The sequence below is a fragment of the Hippopotamus amphibius genome, chromosome 1 (assembly GCF_030028045.1).
Source record: "Hippopotamus amphibius kiboko isolate mHipAmp2 chromosome 1, mHipAmp2.hap2, whole genome shotgun sequence".
NCBI classification, from domain to species: Eukaryota; Metazoa; Chordata; class Mammalia; order Artiodactyla; family Hippopotamidae; genus Hippopotamus; species Hippopotamus amphibius.
Window position 1 is genome coordinate 108,552,775 of NC_080186.1, and position 7,821 is coordinate 108,560,595.

Here is a 7,821-nt window from a genome sequence, read left to right on the forward strand (position 1 = left end):
AGACCATATATTAAAGCAATTAAGCACCAAGCTTATTCAAAACCTCTGGAGCCCTAGGCAGAACTTGCTCAGTGCAGAAAGCTAGTTTTCGGAGTGATGATTTATTTTTTAGTTTTTGTCTCATGGAAATCATTTTCTGAATGATTCAACTAAAGTAGTATCTGTTCTGTATAAAAATGTTACCATGAATGGAATAATCAGCAAACATAATCAAAGCCATATATGAGAAACCAAAAGCCAACATCGTTCTAAACGGGGAAAACCTGACAGAATTCCCTCTAAGAACAGGAACAAGACAAGGGTTTCCACTCTCACCATTATTATTCAACATAGTTTTGGAATTGTTAGCCACAGCAATCAGGGAAGAAAAAGAAATCAAAGGAATCCAAATTGGAAAAGAAGAAGTAAAACTGTCACTCTTTGCAGATGACATGATACTATATATAAAAAACCCTAAAGACTCTACCAGAAAACTGCTAACACTAATTGATGAGTTTAGTAAAGTAGCAGGATACAAAATTAATGCACAGAAATCTCTTGCATTCCTATACACTAACAACGGAAGAGCAGAAAGAGAAATTAAGGAAACTCTCCCATTCACCATTGCAACAAAAAGAAGAAAATATCTAGGAATAAGCCTGCCTAAGGAGGCAAAAGATCTGTATGCAGAAAACTTTAAGACACTGATGAAAAAAATCAAAGACAACACAAACAGATGGAGGGACATACCATGTTCCTGGATTGGAAGAATCAACATAGTGAAAATGACTGTACTACCCAAAGCAATTTACAGATTCAATGCAATCCCGATCAAATTACCAATGGCATTTTTCACAGAACTAGAGCAAGAAATCTTACGATTTGTATGGAAACGCAAAAGACCCTGAACAGCCAAAGCAATCTTGAGAAGGAAAAATGGAGTTGGTGGAATCAGGCTTCCTGCCTTCAAACTATACTACAAGGCCATAGTGATCAAGAAAGTATGGTACTGGCACAAAAATAGAAAGGAAGATCAATGGAATAGAATAGAGAACTCAGAAGTAAGCCCAAACACATATGGGCACCTTATCTTTGACAAAGGAGGCACGAATATACAATGGAAAAAAGACAGCCTCTTCAATAAGTGGTGCTGGGAAAATTGGACAGCAACATGTCAAAGAAGGAAATTAGAACACTTCCTAACACCATACACAAAAATCAACTCCAAATGGATGAAAGACCTACATGTAAGGCCAGACACTATAAAACTCCTAGAGGAAAACATAGGCAGAACACTCTATGACATCCATCAAAGCAAGATCCTTTTGGACCCACCTCCTAGAATCACGGAAATAAAATCGAGAATAAACAAATGGGACCTCATGAAACTTAAAAGCTTTTGCACAGCAAAAGAAACCATAAAGAAGACTAAAAGGCAACCCTCAGAATGGGAAAAAATAATTGCCTATGAAACAACGGACAAAGGATTAACCTCCAAAATATACAAGCAGCTCATGCAGCTTCATACCAAAAAAGCAAATAAGCCAATCCACAAATGGGTGGAAGACCTAAATAGACATTTCTCCAAAGAAGACATACAGATGGCCAACAAACACATGAAAAGATGCTCAACATCACTCATCATCAGACAAATGCAAGTCAAAGCCACAATGAGGTATCACCTCACACCAATCAGAATGGCCATCATCACAAAATCTGGAAACAACAAATGTTGGAGAGGGTGTGGAGAAAAGGGAAATCTCCTGCACTGTTGGTGGGACTGTAAGTTGGTACAGCCACTATGGAAAACAATGTGGAGGTTCCTTCAAAAACTACAAATAGAACTACCATATGATCCAGTCATCCCACTACTGGCCATATACCCAAAGAAAACCATAATCCAAAAAGAAACATGTACCATAATGTTTATTGCAGCACTATTTACAATAGCCAGGACATGGAAGCAACCGAAATGCCCATCAACAAATGAATGGATAAAGAAGACGTGGCATATATATATATATATATATATATATATACAATAGAATATTACTCAGCTATAAAAAGGAATGAGATGGAGCTATATGCTATGAGGTGGATAGACCTAGAGTCTGTCATACAGAGTGAAGTAAGTCAGAAAGAGAAAGACAAATATTGTATGCTAACTCACATATACGGAATCTAAAAATGGGACTGATGAACTCAGTGACAAGACAAGAACAAGGATGCAGATGCAGAGAATGGACTGGAGAACTCGAGGTTTGGGCAGGGCGGGGGGTGAAGGGGAAGCTGCGACAAAGTGAGAGAGCAGCATAGACATACATATACTACCAACTGTAAAACAGATAGCTAGTGGGAAGTTGCTGTATAACAAAGGGAGTTCAACTGGAGGATGGATGATGCCTTAGAGGACTGGGACGGGGAGGGTGGGGGGGAGTTGTGGGAGGGAGGGAATATGGGGATATGTGTATAAAAACAGATGGTTGAACTTGGTGTACCCCCCAAAAAAATAAATAAATTTAAAAAAAATAAAGAAAGAGAAGGATATTTTCAAAGCTAAAAATTACTGGCTAAAGATACAGACCAATAATCAGGGGGAAAAAAAAGAGTAATCAACAATTCTTGAGGAAAAAAACTCTGAGAAAGCTTATGTGGAACAAAGAGTGCTATTCAACTCCATTGATCCACAGAGAAACAGGAGTCTCTTGCTGCACTTAAACAAACTATACATTCCATCTCTGTCTCTCAAATCATGTAATAATACAGAGACCTTCAATGTACAGGATAAAGTGACTGAAGTTGATGACAGTGACCACAAGGTATCAGGCAAAGATGGCCTTGGGATTTTGGAGCTGCTCATGGTACCTGCAGAAGAACAGTAGTGATTTTGGAAGACACTCTAGCAAAATACGTGGTTATAAAGGCCATTGAATGTTTAATCCGTGATGTGCCAATCAATTTGTACACTGATTAGCCTGGTTTGACTTTGGCCAACAGTGACTTTTAACGAAGTTAAAACTGTGATATATAAAATGTCAGTGAATGGTATACGAGCACATCCACTTGAAATGGAGATAACATGAAAAACACAAAAAATCGTAAATCTTGCCCAGTGTCGAGTTTTACTCACATTTTCAAGGAGGAAGTTAATTGTGAAGGATGAGCAAAGCAACAGAACGTCTGAGCTCACCAGCACTGCCTGCAAGGACCTTCTTGCCACATTAGCACATGCTCCGGCCCAGCCTCAACACACGTGGTCTCTAAGTGATGTATGAGGTCATCAGTTACACAGAATGGAGCTCTTGGGGTCATCTCCTATGCTGACACTTACTTAATCAATGTGACAGTCTCCAGGGAACTAGTCCACTTAAATCCCGGGATTCTAGGTTTGATCCCCTAAAGAGTTCAACACAGACTAGATACATCCCACTGAAAGTATTCCATAGGTAAATAGTCTCCCAATAGTAACCAGCATTAATGCATTTGCCAGGAGATTCCTCGCTAACTATTTACAAGGGAAGTTGACCAGGATATTTTTCTTTCTTTCCAGGCCATCCCCCACTGAAAGGAAATGATAGCAACTAGAAGAAATACTGTTTCCCTTCTATCCCTAAACTGTCTAGGTGGAGATTTTAGGCACAGTTTATACATCAGTAGGGATTTACTTGTCTTTCTTTGAGAGAAGGTACAGTGGTTTCTCCCAGCATCTCTGATTAGTCAGTGCCATATTTCAGAGAGAGAGCTAGACATGTTTTTCTTCACAATAGCATGATCACACTCCTCTCTGGAATCCTAACTCACTTATGAGCGTGCCTGCTTTTTGCTATGCTTTCCCCCATTTGCATTATGCACTATTTGACCTACATCTTCCCCCAGTGATGGAGCCAGCTCAGATGTAGTGCTTAAGCTAGAGGTGGGGCCAAGGAGAAGCAAACACATGGCTATCTTGGGGCTGCATTCAAAGTTAGCCACAATTTGGCTACTTGCTGGTATAAACCCGGCTACAGTACCATTAGGAACATGCACTGCCGAATGTAATGGCAGATTTTGTGTGTTTTGTATTGATATCAGCTTTCTTGGTACAAATGTATTTAGACTTATGCATGAGACCATGGCCTCAGAAAAAATGAAAGAAAAACTGCATGAAGCGTGGAAGATGTTGTTATCTGCGTTATACTGAGTTGTATAATTGCACTCTCCTGTAGCCTCCCCACATCTGATAATGAACTCAGGTTCAGCTGTTTGCTGCTCAAAAGCCAGTACTGGAAAGACAAGTGTTGGTAGGAAAGGGAAGGTTGCTTTATTCAGGAGGCCAGTAACACGAGGAGAACGCAGTCTTCTGTCCATAAGCCAATTCCCCAACTGCCAATCAGTGGGCAAGAGCTTTTAAAGGGCAGTTTCACGAGTGTATAGGTTGAGGGATGGGGCTTTGTGCAGAACAGGACAGTTGGCTCTGACAGTCAACTTGAAATTGTTCCTGCGGTGGCCTGATGAGTGTCACCTTGATTGTTTGAAGTACGGTTAATCTTCAGGTCCAGAGTTGCTCTGTTCCCATTCCCTTGAGGCGAGTTCTCAGAATTGTGTAAGATGGGGCAGCTTATGTCATGGCTACTGTCTGGTCACCTTGTAGTTAACTTCTACCACCTGGCGGGGTTTTCAGTATCTGCAAAACATCTCAGAGGCTATGGATTAGAATATCACGTTTTGCCCTTGACGAGGACCTAAAAGTCCTTCACTTTGGTTAATGGCTAATTATTATTTTGTCTTGTTTGACTATTTTCCTTTGCTTCTGCATTCTCTCATTTTTCTGATTAACTTTATCCTTCAGCTAAAATTTTTCTATAGTCAGGAGTCAGACAGAGGACATGGGTGTTGGGGAGGGGGTTGTCCTGTGAAGGCCCCATGAGGTCATGCTCAGTTACATTTCTTCCTGCAGAACCTAGAACATTTTTCAGTGGAGTCCCCACTTTACTTTCCAGCAAATTCAATCTGAGGACACAATAATTTATACTATTAACCGACACTTTCAACCTGTTCCCATAACCTGTGTTGCATACCACGTTTCAATTGCCCATTCCTATTTTCAGTGAGACCACTACAGTGAGGGCGGTAAGGAATGTGGTCTGTCTACGGAATATTGTATTTCTTTGTCTATTTCTGTACTCACCATGTCAACTTCTGTCTGCTAGTGTACCGTTGACCACACATGACAAATCCAGGAATCTTCAAATTGTAGGGTCTCTGGGTTGAGCTTGGGAAATGCCAGCCAATGCTTAGGATTCTCTCAGAGCTGAGAATGGCTCTTGATCTGGCTCTTGATCCCCTATCCTTTCCCTAGACGGAGTAACTCCAGATTCCTGATCCACACACCTTATGATAGCCAAGGTAACACACACACGCACATACACAAACACAAACATACATGCACACAAATGCACACACCCCACTGTTTTCATGTTGGCAATAACGTTTACGAAAGTGCAAAATGTGTTCCATCTGCTGTGATCCCTCCAGGTATATGTTCACTGAGTTCGTGCTGTGCAAGTCCTCCTTCCCATCCACCCAGTAGGAGACCTTCTAGAAGCCCAACCCAGATCACCTGGATCCCTTTGATCCTTCCTGTGTAACCCTCTCCTGCTTTTGGTCTATTTTGTGACGAAGGCCTCCTCTGAGTAGGACAGTCCTCTGACTCATAGAGCTACCTTGTTCCCAGTCCCAGAGAATGGGAAGTACATGGAGTGTATGAGCACCAGAACCCATTTATTTGACCTCTCCCTAGGCACTTAGCCACTCAATAAAGGGTGCAGGAATATGAAATCTCAGTGTCCTGGCCTGGGGGAGATTAACTCTTAAAGGTAACTTACCTCCAAGATCTCTTGCCGTCATAGGGCACTTTGCTTGAAATGACACCACATACAGCAATTAACTCAAAATGGACCACAGACCTAAATGTAAGAGCTAAAACAAAACTTCAAGAGGACACATCGGAGAAAAGTCACTGTGCATTTAGGTTAAGCAAAGAGTTCTAAGATACTACAGCAAACGTGTTATATAGAAGAGAACTTTCATGAAAATTGAGAACTTTGCCTCAAAAGACAGCATTAAGAAAATGAAAGGACAAACCACAGACTAGGAGAAAATATATGCATATCAAATTGCCAATGAAGGAATTGTATTTACAATTGCTAGAGAACTATTTCAACTCAATAGAAAGATGCAACACAATTTTTCAAATCAGCCAAAGACTTGAATAGACATTTTCCCCAAGAAGACAAATACATGGGTCATAATCTTAGGAAGAGGTGCTCAATGTCATTGTCCATTGGGAAAATGCACATTAAAACAACAAGATATCACTTTTCCCTGACTAGGATGGCTATGTTTAAGTAGGATAGACCATAGCAAGTGCTTGTGAGAAGGTGGAGAAACTGAACCTTCAGATGTTGCTGGTCAGAATATAAAAATGATACAGCCACTTTGGAAACCAGTTTGACAGTTTCTCAAAAGTTAAGCATAAGCTTACCATAAACCCAGCAATTCCACTTCTTTATATCTATTGAAGAGAAATGAAACATAGGTGCAGATTGTTCAATGTATTTATAGCAGCATTATTTATAATAGCAAAACCAAAAGAAAAACACCCACAAAATCAAAAAACAGGAAACACTGAAATGCGCATCAACTAGTGAATGGCACCTGAAATGTGGTATATTTACGCAGTGGAATTCTACTCAGTAATAAAAAGCAAAGAAACTCAAGCCAGAGCATGGATAAACCTCAGAAACATTGTGCTAAGTGAAAGACGCCAGTCACAAAGCACTACATATTGATTTATTCCATTTATCTGAAATGTCCAGAAAAGAAACTTATGGAGGCAGAAAGCAGATTAATATTGCTTGGGGCTTGAGGGAGGGTTGTCTGAAGCAGGGCTGGAGGGAATCGAAAGCAGTGTTCTGAACCTGGATTATGGTACCTGGGGGTGGGGCAATAAAGGAAAAAAGAAAGCGACAGTCTCAAATGAAAGGGTGGAGGCGTCTGAGATCGGTCCGTGAATACTGCGCGTTGCGGTGCCGTGGCAGGTGGTGCACAGAGCCTGATTGCCGACATCCCAGCTTAAGTAAGAGATTCCCCCCACCCGTGTGCATGTCCCTTTATCCTCTGGCAGGTGCCCTGGAATGTACAAGGCAGATGAGTTAGTGAGGGGCAGCCCTCCATGGAGTGGTGCCAAGACACAGGGGCACCAGGGTTAAAAACCGGGAGGAAGGAGCGTGCTGGGGATCAGCTGGGCGGGGTGGAGATTCCTGAAGAAGGGCGCTGGGGAGGAACTGAAAGGGCAATTGGGCAGACACGGAAAAGCGGCAGCTGAGACCTCCTTCGATTCTAGGCCGAAGCTCGTCCCTGGGTGGGCTCGAACCACCAACCTTTCGGTTAACAGCCGAACGCGCTAACCGATTGCGCCACAGAGACACAGGGCTGCGAGATCTTGCTGTAACATTCTGGAAACAATGTATTTCCCGTCCCTTCCAGGCCCAGCGGAAAACAGAGTAGAATGCCTCTATCTTGTCCAACCTCGCTGGCACCAGAGACACTGAGTCTTGTCACTCGGGAACATCAGGCCGTAGACACCGAGACCGAATCAGCTGCGGGCTCCGACGAAACAACGCCGGGCCCACGACCATCCTCGCCTGCTCCTGGCCTCCTTAAAAGCAGCCCCTCTATGCAGCACGACTGCAGGCTCTCTCGGGCCAAAGTCTCCCGTTTCCCACTAGTGATCGGTCTCACTCGTCGCGCTGACCGCAAGTCCCGCCTCACCCCACCCCACCTCCAGGTCCGGTGGTCGTG

General features: G+C 42.5%; 1 non-coding gene across 1 annotated transcript; it reads right to left on the reverse strand.

Annotated features, from left to right (window-relative positions):
- Nucleotides 1-7,372: 7,372 nt before the first annotated feature.
- On the reverse strand, nucleotides 7,373-7,446 carry TRNAN-GUU (transfer RNA asparagine (anticodon GUU)). Its single transcript has one exon. It is a non-coding gene; the product is annotated as a tRNA-Asn (tRNA).
- Between the last annotated feature and the right edge of the window lie 375 nt (nucleotides 7,447-7,821).